Here is a 13,774-nt window from a genome sequence, read left to right on the forward strand (position 1 = left end):
ATCCTGGGTTTGTACATTAGCTAAGATTCAGTATCTCAGCACGCCAGTCTTCATGTCTAATAACAACACAAAGCTAACACACCAAGTTTACCAAAAAAGGCTTAAATAAAAAACACGTTTGACAGTCTAATCAAGTGGTTGTTTTGCATGACTGCTAGCTAAAGCTTAAGTAAACTAACTACTAAGTAAACTATTAGCTTAAGTAGCCTATTACATGTTACAGCATTACCTTGATGAGTTTCAACCCAAATCCTTTCTCTTGATTAGGAGGAGCACATTTGAAAATCTAACATAAAACTTACCAACAGCAAACAACTAACAGTCATTACTCTTCATGTGGTTTGAAAGGGTCAGTTGAAAAACAAAAATCCCTGTATTAGCTCTGCTAGCAAACTAGCTGCAACTAAACAAGCTAACATTAGCTAGTAAATAGCAAAGAAACACACATTGCATTGATCGTTAAAGTTTTTCTTTTAAATACTTAAATAAATATATATTTTTAGTTAGAGTTAAACCACATACAAGCAGCCACAGTTCTAACGTGACAGTAACACTGAGGAAATGCAACAAACAGGCTGAGCTGCTGCTAACGTTAATGTTAAGCTCAAATCCAGCCCGACAGTTTCACCATAACGTTAGCTAGATGTGTTAACACCACACCTCATGGAACTACCACATAATTCACTCATAAACTCACCCATAATATCAAGCATTGGCTGCAGGTGGCAAAAGTATTACTTTTCTGTCCTCTCTAAACTGCTGCTGTTGTTTTTCTTGCTGATAGGCGCAGGTTGGACTGTTGCTTATTGGCTGTTCTTGGCAGAGGGAGTGTGGGTATGTGCAAGATTTCCTATAGAATTATTCCACAAGAAACAGCGAGTGCCTCAGGGGTTACAACTAGGTAGTTTCTGTAATCTGAGGATATGTTTGTATATGAGCTGCTGCATTATTTGTTGTGGTCATGGTTGGCAAAATAAGCTGGTGTAGCTAGCTGCTAACTGTTGCTAGTAAGCAACTTTCATTGTTTTCGAATGACACCGCAAGTCACAGAATTTTTCCTGCACCTGTACCCAACTTGGGTTAGACGTGAACACTATTTTGTTTTTCATGCCTTACCAACAGCACAAAATGTAGCAATTGTTAAATTGTTGTTGCTATGTTCAATGTTGTGTTAGCATGCTAACATAGCTCATTTTCCCTTTTGACAAGTAAACGTAGGTAAACACACCCAGTTTCAATGTTTAGGGAGCAACTTTTGGCAGGAAAGCGTTGTGGTGAAATATCTAAAACATACAGTAGGCTATCATTTACAATGTGTGCTAGATGAGGAAAAGCTTGATAATTACTAGCTAGATGCAGGGCCTGAATTTCAGTGTGTGATTGTGAGTATTGCGCATCATTTTATCGATTCTCACTACTCTAGCAATTATAATACTGCAAATTCCCGCACAAAGTTACAGCGATGTCTCATACTGTTCAGCCAGCATTTGCACCGGTGCGGAATAATAAGCGGAATGCGCAACAACTGCCTGGAAGCACTGCATTGACGCACACATGAAAACATGAATGCATCACTGGCTGAATCGCACATCCACATGTGTGGAACCAGTTCAAAAAGGCTGACAACAGTTGAGGCAGACTGCCATCTGGAATACCAAACATTATCTAGGTAAGTAAAAAAGTGGCATCCTGCGAAATTTGGTTATCTGTTATAGACTGGCTTGCCAGGTTTGTTTAGGATGTGATAATTACATTTCTTTTTTGTAATCGACCAGCTTTATTATGCTTCATTCCACTCGCATAATACCACATCAGAAGCCTAGAAATCTAGACACACCCTAGCGGCAGCAAATGTAATAGACCTCAACAGTCCCGCCCACAGCCGACTCCGGAAGTAAAAATCCCATTAATTTTCTCCATAAGGATTTAGAATATCAGTCATAATGTCTAAACCATCCGAGGTAGACTGGCGCCGAGCTACGTGGTTGTGAAACGAAGGTTTCTGCTACTGTAAAAGCTAGAAGTCCGTATGAAATCAACCTTGTTTTAAGAAAAACGTGTTTTATCTGCGATGTTATGGAGAAAAACTACACTATCCACAATCCTAAGCGTAACAGCAACGTCTCTAATTGGTCCAACTCGCTGTTACCATAGAAACGTTTACCGTACCCGCAAAACCGCGAACGGCTAGAGCAAGCTTCTACCATTGAAGTCTATGATAGTTTCTGTACACGGTCTTGTACCTTTGCCTTTTTTGCCATTTTCAAAATGATTTTTTTGCGCTGAATCAATTGTTTTATGCTCACTATTCATCTCGTAGCTGGTTTGCTTGGTTCCAGACTTAAAACTCTATATATAAGCAATTTTCGAAATGTCAATGAAACAATTGAATGGGGAAAAACACTTCCGGTGTCAGAGCCGTAAAAAAGTGGGCGGTCACTGTTGAGCTCTATTTGCAGCCAGGGGGGTCTAGCAACTCTCCGTTGGCTTGCAAGCTGGAAAAATCTAACTCTGGCCGGGCCAATCACATTGTGTATAGAGTTGGTGGGCGGGCTTATGGCAGCTGCTGCTGGGAACAGCGGTCTTTTGAATCGGCTTTGGCCGCAACTCTGGAAGACTTGGAGTTAAGCTTTCTTTGAGAAAAGAACAAAGAACGGCACTGAAGTCATTCTTAAAAAAGGAAGATGTGTTCAGCGTTTTGCCGAACAGATACGGCAAAAGTTTAATCTATCAACTAGCTATGCTACCTTCTTTGTTGCTCTGCTTGGTTGTAGCGCTATCCTATTGCGTGCAGAGAGAATTTGAAAGACAACTGTTTATCCCGCCCCTCGGATTGAGCCCTGCCAATGGTGAGTTCCCGAACCCAACATCTTGATGTGGGTCTGGCTTGTCAGGCTACCACATCCATGGATGTATTAAGAGAACGACTACATCAGACCACTTTTTTTTAAGAATAGGGGTAGTGGGTGGAGACTTTAAGTTGACCACTGTTCAGGAGCCACGTGTACGAGAGTAGGCCTTTTCTTTTGCATTGAAAGTAATAAAGAAGTTCAGGGTATCCCCCAGAACAGTTGTTAGGTATGGTGGCAAGAGTCTTTTTTTGACAAAGGCCCATCTGGGGCCAGTCACAGAATGATGGCAGCATTAATGTAGAGCCAAATAGTTTCTGTGATAACAGAATCACAGACTGAATTGCTAAATTCAGAAGTCTAAGTTTCCAACCGAGCCGCCCCACTGTAACTAGTTTAAAAAATGTCTTAAAAATACATTCAAATTTTTTTGCACAGTGGCATCCTGGTGGGGTGGCAACTTAGGTCCGGTGGGCCACCAGGCTTGCAATACACTGGGGGAAACCCTGAAGTGGATTTAATGATAATCTGTCTGAATGTATCTGAAGATTGCCAAATAGATTCTGATCTTCAAGACTTACATTTCTAACACTGTATGTGTGCTGTGTCTTGACATTGAGGCTTTCTTGTTCCAAGCAGTAAAGTGATTAAGTATTTTGGCAGAACTGGGGTTTCTTGTTTATATGTAATACATACAATTGTTTAATAAAAGTGTTGTAGCATGTACTGTAAGTATAATACAGGGCACAGATTGCAGTAGATACTCCTACCTTTGTCCTTGACTAAGGCATTGGTCCGGGGGCTGCACTGTGGATACCCACCGGGTCATAAATAGTCAGAATGAGGAGATATCAGTGGAAAGCAAATCTCACAGGCATGAATAAAATCTAACTTAAATGTGGCAATGCTTCTGCTGTAACCTATAATCAGTTCCACTCATTTATGCCTGACTGTTAAAGGAGTTCCTTGTATGTGTGTGACAGCTTCTCAGAATGTGCATCAGCAGGTATGTCACAGCCGTTTAGCCTCTGTTGTGCCTCTGTTTTTCCCAGTATCAAGCTCAGCTAAGTGAATCTAGCCTCCTCATCCACAGCCGGTATTAGTGCAGGAATCTGGTCTGACTGCACCAAGCATGCACAGACCAGCGCAGGAATGTAATTCAGTAGCGTGATGTCACCAAGGGGGGAAGTAAATAATTACAGTTACCTCCTCCTTACTGTACAGTAGATTGGTTTTTTTTACTGACACATTTTTAACTTTTGTTGAAATTCCATGACATATATCAAGTGTTAGTATTAAAGCTATAATGCGTAGTTTCTGTCTCCCCATGAGGAATTCTAAGTAATTACAACAATTCTGTAGGTGCATCCACATGACACAAGCCTTCCATGAACGCGCTTCACCCCCACCCCTCCTCCACACAGTTGCTACATAGCCAAGGAGAACACGGAGGATTAAAAAAACATGATGAACTCTTCAGAAGAAGTAATTATCTTTACTTGAGTTTCTGTATGTGAAAGTCACCGGACGACACCAATTTCTAAACATAGCCATACTGAGAAATACAGAGAGAGTTTTGTGGAGTTGATACTCTTAATTGGCTTTGTATCAACTCATTTAGCAATCACTTGAATGTAACGGACGTTCATTATCATAAAAAAGTGACACACTAAAGCTTTAACACTATTGAATAATGTGATATTTCATTTATTAACTTTTTTTTATCACAGATTATATAAATTCATACATTTTAGAATTTAGAAAAATATTGATGTCTCTGTTCTATTTAAATGTCCCAGTAAGCCATGATAGTGTGACATTGAGCCAGCATGAACAATACCAGGGCCCTGAAACTAAATTAAGCCTTCATTAATGTTATTATCAAATGTGTGTTTTTCCAAGTGACATGTCAAAATATCTTCTGTAGAAAAAGGCCTTTAAAGCACTAACACACCTGTCTACATCAGCAATATATTACTGACCTAAGAGCAATATGAAAAAACTATAAACATGCTTATTATGATGTATTATTTAAACACAGATACTCATGAAAGTATATTATAGAGGCCTACACACAGAATTATTTGGCAAAGTTATGTTTCTCTGCATCACGGTTGCTCGTAAATAGAAGCCATTGTGTGTCTTTTGATCATAGTCCCGTGAAAGGTGAGTCTGCTGTGAGATTGGTTGGCTTTTGTCTTTATTTGTATAAGCTGTTACAGGAAACCATTTTAATCACCCATGAATCACAGAAATCCTGCTAATTTAAAGATAATATTATACTTGCATGGAGAAAACAGACTGTTCCAGCTAAAGGTAAATATATTTAACTTTACATTTTTCTTAGGCCCATTTTTCTCTACACAGCTTACAATGTGTAGAGTTTGTTTTGTTTAATGATTGATGGCCTGCTAGCATGAAACAGTGCTAATAAGCTAAGTTAAGATAGCTAAAGAACAGATTTGGGGATTTTATTTACTGAACATGTTTCCTATAAAATGCTTGACAAATAAATTAAAAAAAGAGCACACAGAAATTGGGATATAATATTTCTGGGACTGACAAACTCTTTCTTTGTGAAAAAGCATGAATGTTAGCCCCCCCAGCACGGGAGATCAATTAAGGCTGTAGCCTGTTATGTTAAATGGCTAAATGGTTTTGTGTTTGTGTTCAAACTGATAAAATCAGAGCAGCGTTTAACCAGTCAACTGAACCCCTGAGGCCTAATTAAACACCATGCCATTGGCTCTGTGTGTGTGTGTGTGTGTGTGTGTGTGTGTGTGTGTGTGTGTGTGTGTGTGTGTGTGTGTGTCTCAGATAAGGAGAGAACAGTGCTAAAAAATAAAACAAATAAAATAAACCTTCCCCTGTAAATCTGCAAATGTAACCAGCGACCATATAGACAATGCGTATGGATTTCAGTAAGCTAAAAGCAGTGAAAACGAGCCTTGTGCTACTCGGTTTATCAAGCTAGCCAACTGTGTACTGCCATAGACTGGGACACAATGAGGGCTTAGCTGATGGGGGGACCTCATGGGTAAATTGAGGCATTTAAAAAGAAGCTGTGTTCAGCAGTAATCTGATCCACACCTGACTGGGGCTCTGCATTCCGGTCTGACTGAGGGAAGAGTTCACAATGATCAGAGAAACTGCTACAAAGGGCCAGCACAAAGGAGATCTGAATAAAATGTTTAAAAAAAAAATTAAAAAATAAAACCTAATTCTGAAAATGTGTTTAGAAAGAGAAAATGAACAAGAGAGACATTTCAAATTTCATCCCATTTTATTGAATCTTTTCTTTTACATTTTATAAAATCATATACACAGTACATACAGTTAACATTATGTACAGAGTGTTTCAAAGATAGTTTTTGTTAGACGTTTTTTGATAGAAGTTTCAAAAACTGTGTGCATTGTTCTACTGTACCTGGAGAAAAGCCAAGTCCCCAGAAGGAATTCAGTTATTGCTGTGAGAGGACGAAAGCAGATCTTTCAACAGATAAAAGTCACAACGTTTTTCTATAATACATTTTTTTACACGGCATTTACATCAACATTCCTGATAGAAACTAATTTACGGCGCAGCATTCAAGAAAGCCTATTGTAAGTAGAACGGTCTTATCCTGGACTGCTGCTCAGTGGAGAAACTTTGACTCAAGTCACGTGGAAGAAACCCAGAGAAATCAATCAATCTTCCAGTGCAAGGATCATAGTTCCATAGTCATCATCACTCAGCCCCATCTGCCACTACTATAAATATGTTGATGTGCTTCCCTGTACTGCTCTTTGTCAATACACTGCATGTCAGATGCACGAGTGCAAGAGAGGGGGAAGTAAGAGAGCAGAAGGTAATGCCATTTAATGGACGGCATTACCAGACAGTATTAGACACCAATAATTACATCTAACCATGTCTGGTAAGACGCCTATCAACAGGCTGGAAAGATGACCATATGACCCCTCTCACCTGTGCAAAAGAGGAAGAAGAGAGATGGAGGGAACAGAGCAGTGTAGCAGAAACAGGTTGAAATGAGCAGTTCCTCTTTTACTGCGACTGCAGATTCTATACACGCTACACATTCACTTATTTGTACATTTTAATTGGCCAAGCATGCAGAGCAAGAATAAAGCCACAAGTGAACACACCAAGGCATGAAGCAAAGTACAGTAGGCTTGGTAAATTCTTTCCGTTCCAGTCTTCTACATTAATACACAAATATGCGATGGCAACACAAAGAAAAGGGACAACTGGAGGGGGGGGGGAGCTATTTCATGTTTCTGTGGCTTCAATAATAGAGCTGGGTGGCCAAATAAAGGTGCGGCTCAATATTTGCGGGGTAATTCTCCCTCCTTAAACAAACACTAGGTCTCTGCTCGCTCCATGTCTATTATTTGCTTGTTTCTAAGGTCTGTTTGAAGGCTTTACCTATTCATTTTAGTCCAGACATGGATGAAAATTGTTTGTCTTCAGTTCAGTAATATTTAATCTACACTGTTTCAAATCAAAACCGCAAGAAATCTGTGTAAGTTTTACATTCTAGCATGCCTAACACACTACCTAAAGTCATTTGTTGTTGTAGAGACTCCATTTTGTGTCTACTTAAAGCACTTTTGTGGCGAAAAGCTTGGGAAGCTGGGAGGAGGCCACCACGTCTGTAGCTCAGGTTTTTTTACCAGTAAAGCACTCTCAGGTGAGCTCATGTGTCAGTTTCAGGATGTGCCACGCAGGTAAGGCTAGTCAGACCAACCCGCCACACAACACAAAGACCCACGCTGTTTAGGGGAGGGAACAGGGAAATAAGGCCCTGCAGGACCGGTGGAACCATCAACCGACTGCTATTCTTTATCTTGGGTGGGGTGGGGTTGCTATAAAAGGTTACAGGGAAGTAAGTAAAGAATTTTAAAAAACAGGACCGTTTACTGCACAAAAGATCTGCTCTTTCTCGTTTCTACTTCAACAATCTCAAACTGTTTTCAAAATAAAAGTTTCAGTCATAAATATTCATGTATTTTTATACCAACTATGTCCTGTCTGTCAACACTGTGCATCATCCGTGACCTTTTTTGCTACCTCAGAATACAGAGCCAATCCTGCTTATACGGTTTACCATTCAATGGCAACATCTAAAGATTCTTACAGATTTCAACAGTCATTCACTTATTTCACTTTTTTTTTTGATTAAACATTTGAGCACCGGAGACCACAGAGTCACCCAGGAAACATCGTTACCAGACAGTGTTAGAACAACAGTTGTACAATCCAGCACTGTAAGGTAAGATGGATCCTGAGAGCCATTTTTGCTGCTTCTGCTGCTGCTGCTGCTGCTGCTGCTGCTGCTGCTCAAGTATTTGAGCCGATCCAGGGCCCTGGCCAGGAGCACGTTGCTGCTAACGTTGCTAAAGCGGTTTGTCTGGTTGCAGATGACTATCATCATCATTACCAGGCAGTATTAGAGAAAGTGATGATATCCAATGCTGCCTCGTAAGATGGAGATAATCATCCAAACATCTCATTACTAAACTGATGGAACAGGTTGGGAAACTTTGGTTGTAGAACATAATGTGTGAGTGCCAGTTATTAAATGTTAATGAATGAATTACATCTACTGAAGCAGATTTGGGAGTGAGTAGTAAACCTAATCATAAATACCTTTGAAAGAAAGGGGAACTCAACCTTAAATGATTAGGGTATATGTGTACGTAAGAGTGAAATAAGTGAGTATTCCGACACAGCCTAAAATATCGAGTGAGGTTACGTAGTTTTATGGTGGCAAAGTTGTAAATTAAACTAAGCCATCTATAGCCTAAAAATAGCATTGTAAATAGGCGTCGGGAAGTCTATATTTGGAGACCACCTCTCTATAATATAATTGCTGAGCCCTTGTTGTGGTTTTCAGCTTAAACTCGCTGTCACAGAAGACTGGGCCACAGTAGTTGTTAATGATTGCCCAAACCTGTTACGACTAGTTTAAATCTATGGCACGGCAAAGTTGGGAGGCCTGCTTTTCACACAATGCATGGCAGTTACTAATTTTAAACGCCGCACGTCGTGCACCTTCACTTAAAATTGTCACCACGTCAAAAGAACGTCAGCCTCGGGGAGCTGTTTCTGTTCAACATCATATCCTGCCAGAAGAGTAATTGTGTTTTTACGTTGCAACATACTGTTCTGTCTCTCTAATAAAACAGTGTAGTCAAGTCTGTTTCAACAGATGTTTTATGGAATGGAAGCCAGTTTTTCTTTTTCTTTTCTGTTTTCCGTTGGTGGACCTCTTAGGCCGTTGTCTTTGTGTTTGCTGAATGATGAAAGGCTGATGGAATGCTGCTCAGCTCGACCTGAGCCAACGCTGTGTATGCAGAAGGTCACTGAAACAGCCCTCGTTTGCTGAATAACGTGGATCATTCACAGGTACACCGCGTGAAATTCTCACACCCCATACTACTGACATTTTAGTCTCTACATTAAACATTAAATAAATATCTTATTATCTAGTTATTCTAAAAAGTCACTGTACTTTATATCTTGTCACATTAGATATACAATATACTTCACGAAATGACGTGTAGGTTAACTATGGAAAGTTCCCCTTTTCTTTCAACAAAGATTTGATTGTTCAAAGCATTTAGAATCAGCCCTCTTTTTTACAAAGTGACTACATTTCTCTCGGAACAAAAGCACAAATAAAGAGATGAGACATTATTGTGTTCATTAAGAAAGAACAGGTTTCCAGTCATCCTGCAAGCAATTCAAAAGTAGAGCACACGAGAGAGAGAGAAAGAGAGAGAGAGAGCGAGAGAGAGAGAGAGAGAGGGGGAGGGAGAGGGAAAGAAAAGTGAGTATAAGGGAGGGAAAAGTTCAGGGAAAGAAGGTGAAGGAAAATGGAGAATGCACCTGTAACCTTACCGTCATGAAAGGTACCCCCAAGGAAAGAATGTAACAAAACCAAAGTAAAGTGAGTACGTTTGGAGGGAGGGGGCTGAAAAAAAGAAAGAGAAAAAAGATCTTGAATTTCCACCCCGCTGCCTGAGAACGCTTCGTCTTCCTCCCGGTCAGTCAGGCCCCATGAAATGAGAAAGCCAAGCAGACCTGCTCTCCCAGATTCTATTTAGTTAATCATCAGCATTATAAACCAGTGCTGCAGGCCCTCTGAGGAAGAAAAGAGGGAGAGAGAGAAAGAAAGAGTGAAAAAAAGATTAGCCCAGAAAATTCTAGCTGGTAGAAACAAGCTGTGAAAATAACAGTACCTGAACAAAGTAGAGCATGTTACCTTTCGAAATATCTAACCAACCCCTACGTCCAACAAACTTGGTCTCAATTTGTCCTCCATTTGTCCAAATACTTCTTCTTCTGTTCCCTCGTGGTTAAAAACGGCCGAACCTTTCCCATTGTTGTACATGGTGCTCGGTGCAGTGTGGGAGTCTTAACCGCTTACGGCTGCCCACGCTTTTTGCCTGTTGGAAGTGAGGCGTGATCAGGTAACTCTGCCCTCTGTGCTGGAATGTGACTCCACTGTGAAGTCAACAACCTGATAGGTAAACTGGCCTGGCCCTTAATCAATAGTTGCTGTCTTTGTGAGAAAACAATGGCAGGGAAACCCAAAACCATATTTAACTCCGGACCTTATCTTAACGGCACCTAATTGGGCCTTGAGACAACTGAGGGGCAGCCTGGTAACCAGAATATTTAGGCCATGATACTGCTTATCATCCATGTGCCACTGCAGTACTTCTAAATGTATACTTAGTGATTTACATTAGTCGATGTTAGAGCTAGTAGCTCCTCCTCCTTGCTCAGTGTCCTTTCTGTTTTGAATATTTCAAATGAAGCACTAACATATTCAACTAATTTGATTATTGAAAGGGATTTGGACATTTACTTTCCTTCTTAATGCCTTTTACATATTTTAATTCAAACTACCTATCCACCCCTCCTCATCACGGACAGGTTCCTTTTGCATTCTATCAAAAACAGTAGAAAAGTCAAATCTGTCAGAAATGAATAATTAAATGTTATTATCTCCCTGGAGGCACAAAATGTAACATTACGTCTTTTGAAGTTGATTCAATGTTGCCAAAAAGAGGAAATTATTGTTTTAAATGGTAAACTGTAAGAAGGAAACATCTTGAATCATATTATTATCATCATGGCTTCTTAATTAAAAGGGTCAACAACATCCTTTAAATATTAGCATAGCATTGACTTTTTAAAATGGCCCTGGCCCATAATGCAGTGTCATTTACCCTTTTAGCTGAATCAAACCGCAGCTTTAACTTAACCTCTCACCCCACACGGTGATAAGGCCTACACTCTCTTTTCATTTCAAACCTGTGACTCAAACACGAACAAACAACATCAAAATCAGTCCACCATTTCGTCTGGTCTCCCAATCATTAAATCTAGCTTTCTGTTGAAATTCTACTCTGCACTTCCCGCCCTGCTGCCATACGTTGGCAGAGGGACTAGCCCTCATGTGACTTGCAGCTATTCAGGTGTATGAAAGAAATGAACAAATGTTGCTCTTTCCACCAATCACAATCTTCCACCTCACTCTGCAGTCGCCGCTGTACAGTATATGGTCGACATTTTCCCTCCATTTTCCCTTCTCCTTCCCAGACTGCAACAGTCCTCGTCTGCTCAAAAAGACCTTAAGAGCAGCCTAGAAGACTTAATAATGTATACCTTCTATCTCGTGGAAATGATCTGCTCTGATAAGTCCAATGCTGTTGTCTGTCTGAACTTAATCCAACCTCAGAGGCAGGGAAAACGGATGAGCAGACATTTTACGTCCGACACACATCCACTTCATAACAGACTCTTTTTTTCATTTCAAAAGCACGTGACATAGGCATTATTCTATCAAATCAAATCTCTACTAAGAAGTCAACAGTAGAAACAAAAACTGTAGTGAATATCTCCAAAGATTAACCGACAGTTAGTGGAAAAGAGTTGCCTAATGAGTTCTGAATTAACACTTAACAATAATGTTTGTTAAACTTATCAGGTGTTACTATTTGATTATTAATAGGTAAAGCGGTTTCATACCGTGGATGTCTCCTTGTGAAGCAGATTTTAAAGCTCTAAAAGAAGGAGTCAGCCTCCGTCCTCATATCCTTTGACAAGTCTGGCAGTTTGCCTTTACCTGCCCCAACTGGTCTATCCAGTTTAGGAATGAGCGTTGGCTTCTATTGTTTCCTCTTCTTTCTCCCCGGTTAAAATGAGCTGAAATTCGATACACATTATTTTCGTTTCCCATCGAAACTAGCTAGACCCTCCTATATCAGCACGCAATCGCAGAGGGCTATATACGCTGACCTAATTTTCTGATCTTAGTCGATGAACAAATGTCCGTAAAGTTTGAACTCTGTTGACGCTGAGCAACAGGTTATGACGACCGCTCGAGTCTTAAAGATGAAGAATGAAGACAAAGAAGGGAACACATTAGTGCATTTACCCAGTCGTTTCCCAGGTGTGGTCATCGAGCCAGAAACCCAAGACAAGAGGCATCATTGTATAAGAGCTCTTGACGCCCCGTTGGCTAGTCTTCCTCTTTCCTGCTCCTGCTGAAGGACAGTCGACCTCTGGAGTGGCGGGTAGGAAGAAAAAAAAGCCGTCCCTTTTCAGGTAGATGCAACCGTAGAGTCAGAGGAAGAGCCAAACCCCGGAACAAAACCAACCAGTTTGAAGCGCGTCAGCTCTCTTCCTGCTGCCCGAGCAGTACTTGTTTTTTTCCAGGTGCTGTCGTCTGCGGTGTTAGGCGCTTAAGCTTCTCAAGAAGACAGAGGCTGAATTTGTAAAGGGCTTGGTTTACATGTAGTCTGAACCCCCCTCCTCCTCTTTCCCCCACAGGTGTAATTTTCAGGTCGCAGCCAATCTCCTTAGCCTCTTGCGCCCACAGGTGTGTCCCCCGCGTCTTTAGCCAATGGTGGTTCAGACAAAACTCCCCCCCACACAACCCCTCCTACCCTCTGACTCCCACCTCACCGGTTCGCTCACCTCCGCCCTCCCCATGAGCCCCCAGGTACCTTGTTGTGTGTTTTTTATGATGTCAGCTCAGGCTTCTGTGGGAACAATCTCCTCTGTTCCTATTACAACACAGGCAACAGCTAAAGAACCATCATCCTCAACTGCCGGACACACCTGTCCAAGCAGAGAAAATAAATCATCAGGCCGACACACTGCGAGGGACAGGTATTCAAAAATATGTATCTGTGAGGTATTATCACATGCATAAACCATTGCCTACTTCTTAGCTGTATAAGTCCCCCATAACCTGAAATACCTGCCCTTTGCTCTCATGCATCTCTTTGTCCACACGCCTCTTTTGTCCTAACAATAACCTGGCTGAGTTACAGCGAGAGCAACAGGTGAACAAAGTGCAGGTGAGTAAAACTTGAGTAAGACACACCCGCAGTTTGAGTCGTGGGAGATGGGGGAGCAGTGACAAGGGGGCTGGTGGGGCCCCTGGCCCCCAGGGGCAAACAGGGGCCTAATCCAAAATCTGGACAGGGTTTTGCTGGATGCTGGGCAAGGCAGCCACTTTCGGTCTCGAGGTGTAATTGTCGGGATTAGTCTCTCAACAATAAGCACAATGGCAGAGCCGTATCCTGTTTCAGCAGGGGCGTGGCACAGGTTGCTGCAGAACTACGTTAACAAAGATGGAAGAAGGCGATTGTTTGAATCTTTAAGTTAAACAAACAGTAGTAGTCTGTGGAATACTGACCCAAACTACAATAAAATCGCTCCTTATCCACCAGTCAAACACCTTTACCTTTCAATTCCAAGATAGTTATTACAATAAAGCTCTATGTTGAGCCTCAGTTCTGTACTGTGGATAATGAGTTGATTATGAAAAAAGCAGAAAAATAGTGATAGAAAGTCTAAATTTTTTAAAGATTAAATGTTTTGTTTTTTTGGTAGTCTTTCA

This window comes from Sander lucioperca, chromosome 12 (genome assembly GCF_008315115.2).
Source record: "Sander lucioperca isolate FBNREF2018 chromosome 12, SLUC_FBN_1.2, whole genome shotgun sequence".
NCBI classification, from domain to species: Eukaryota; Metazoa; Chordata; class Actinopteri; order Perciformes; family Percidae; genus Sander; species Sander lucioperca.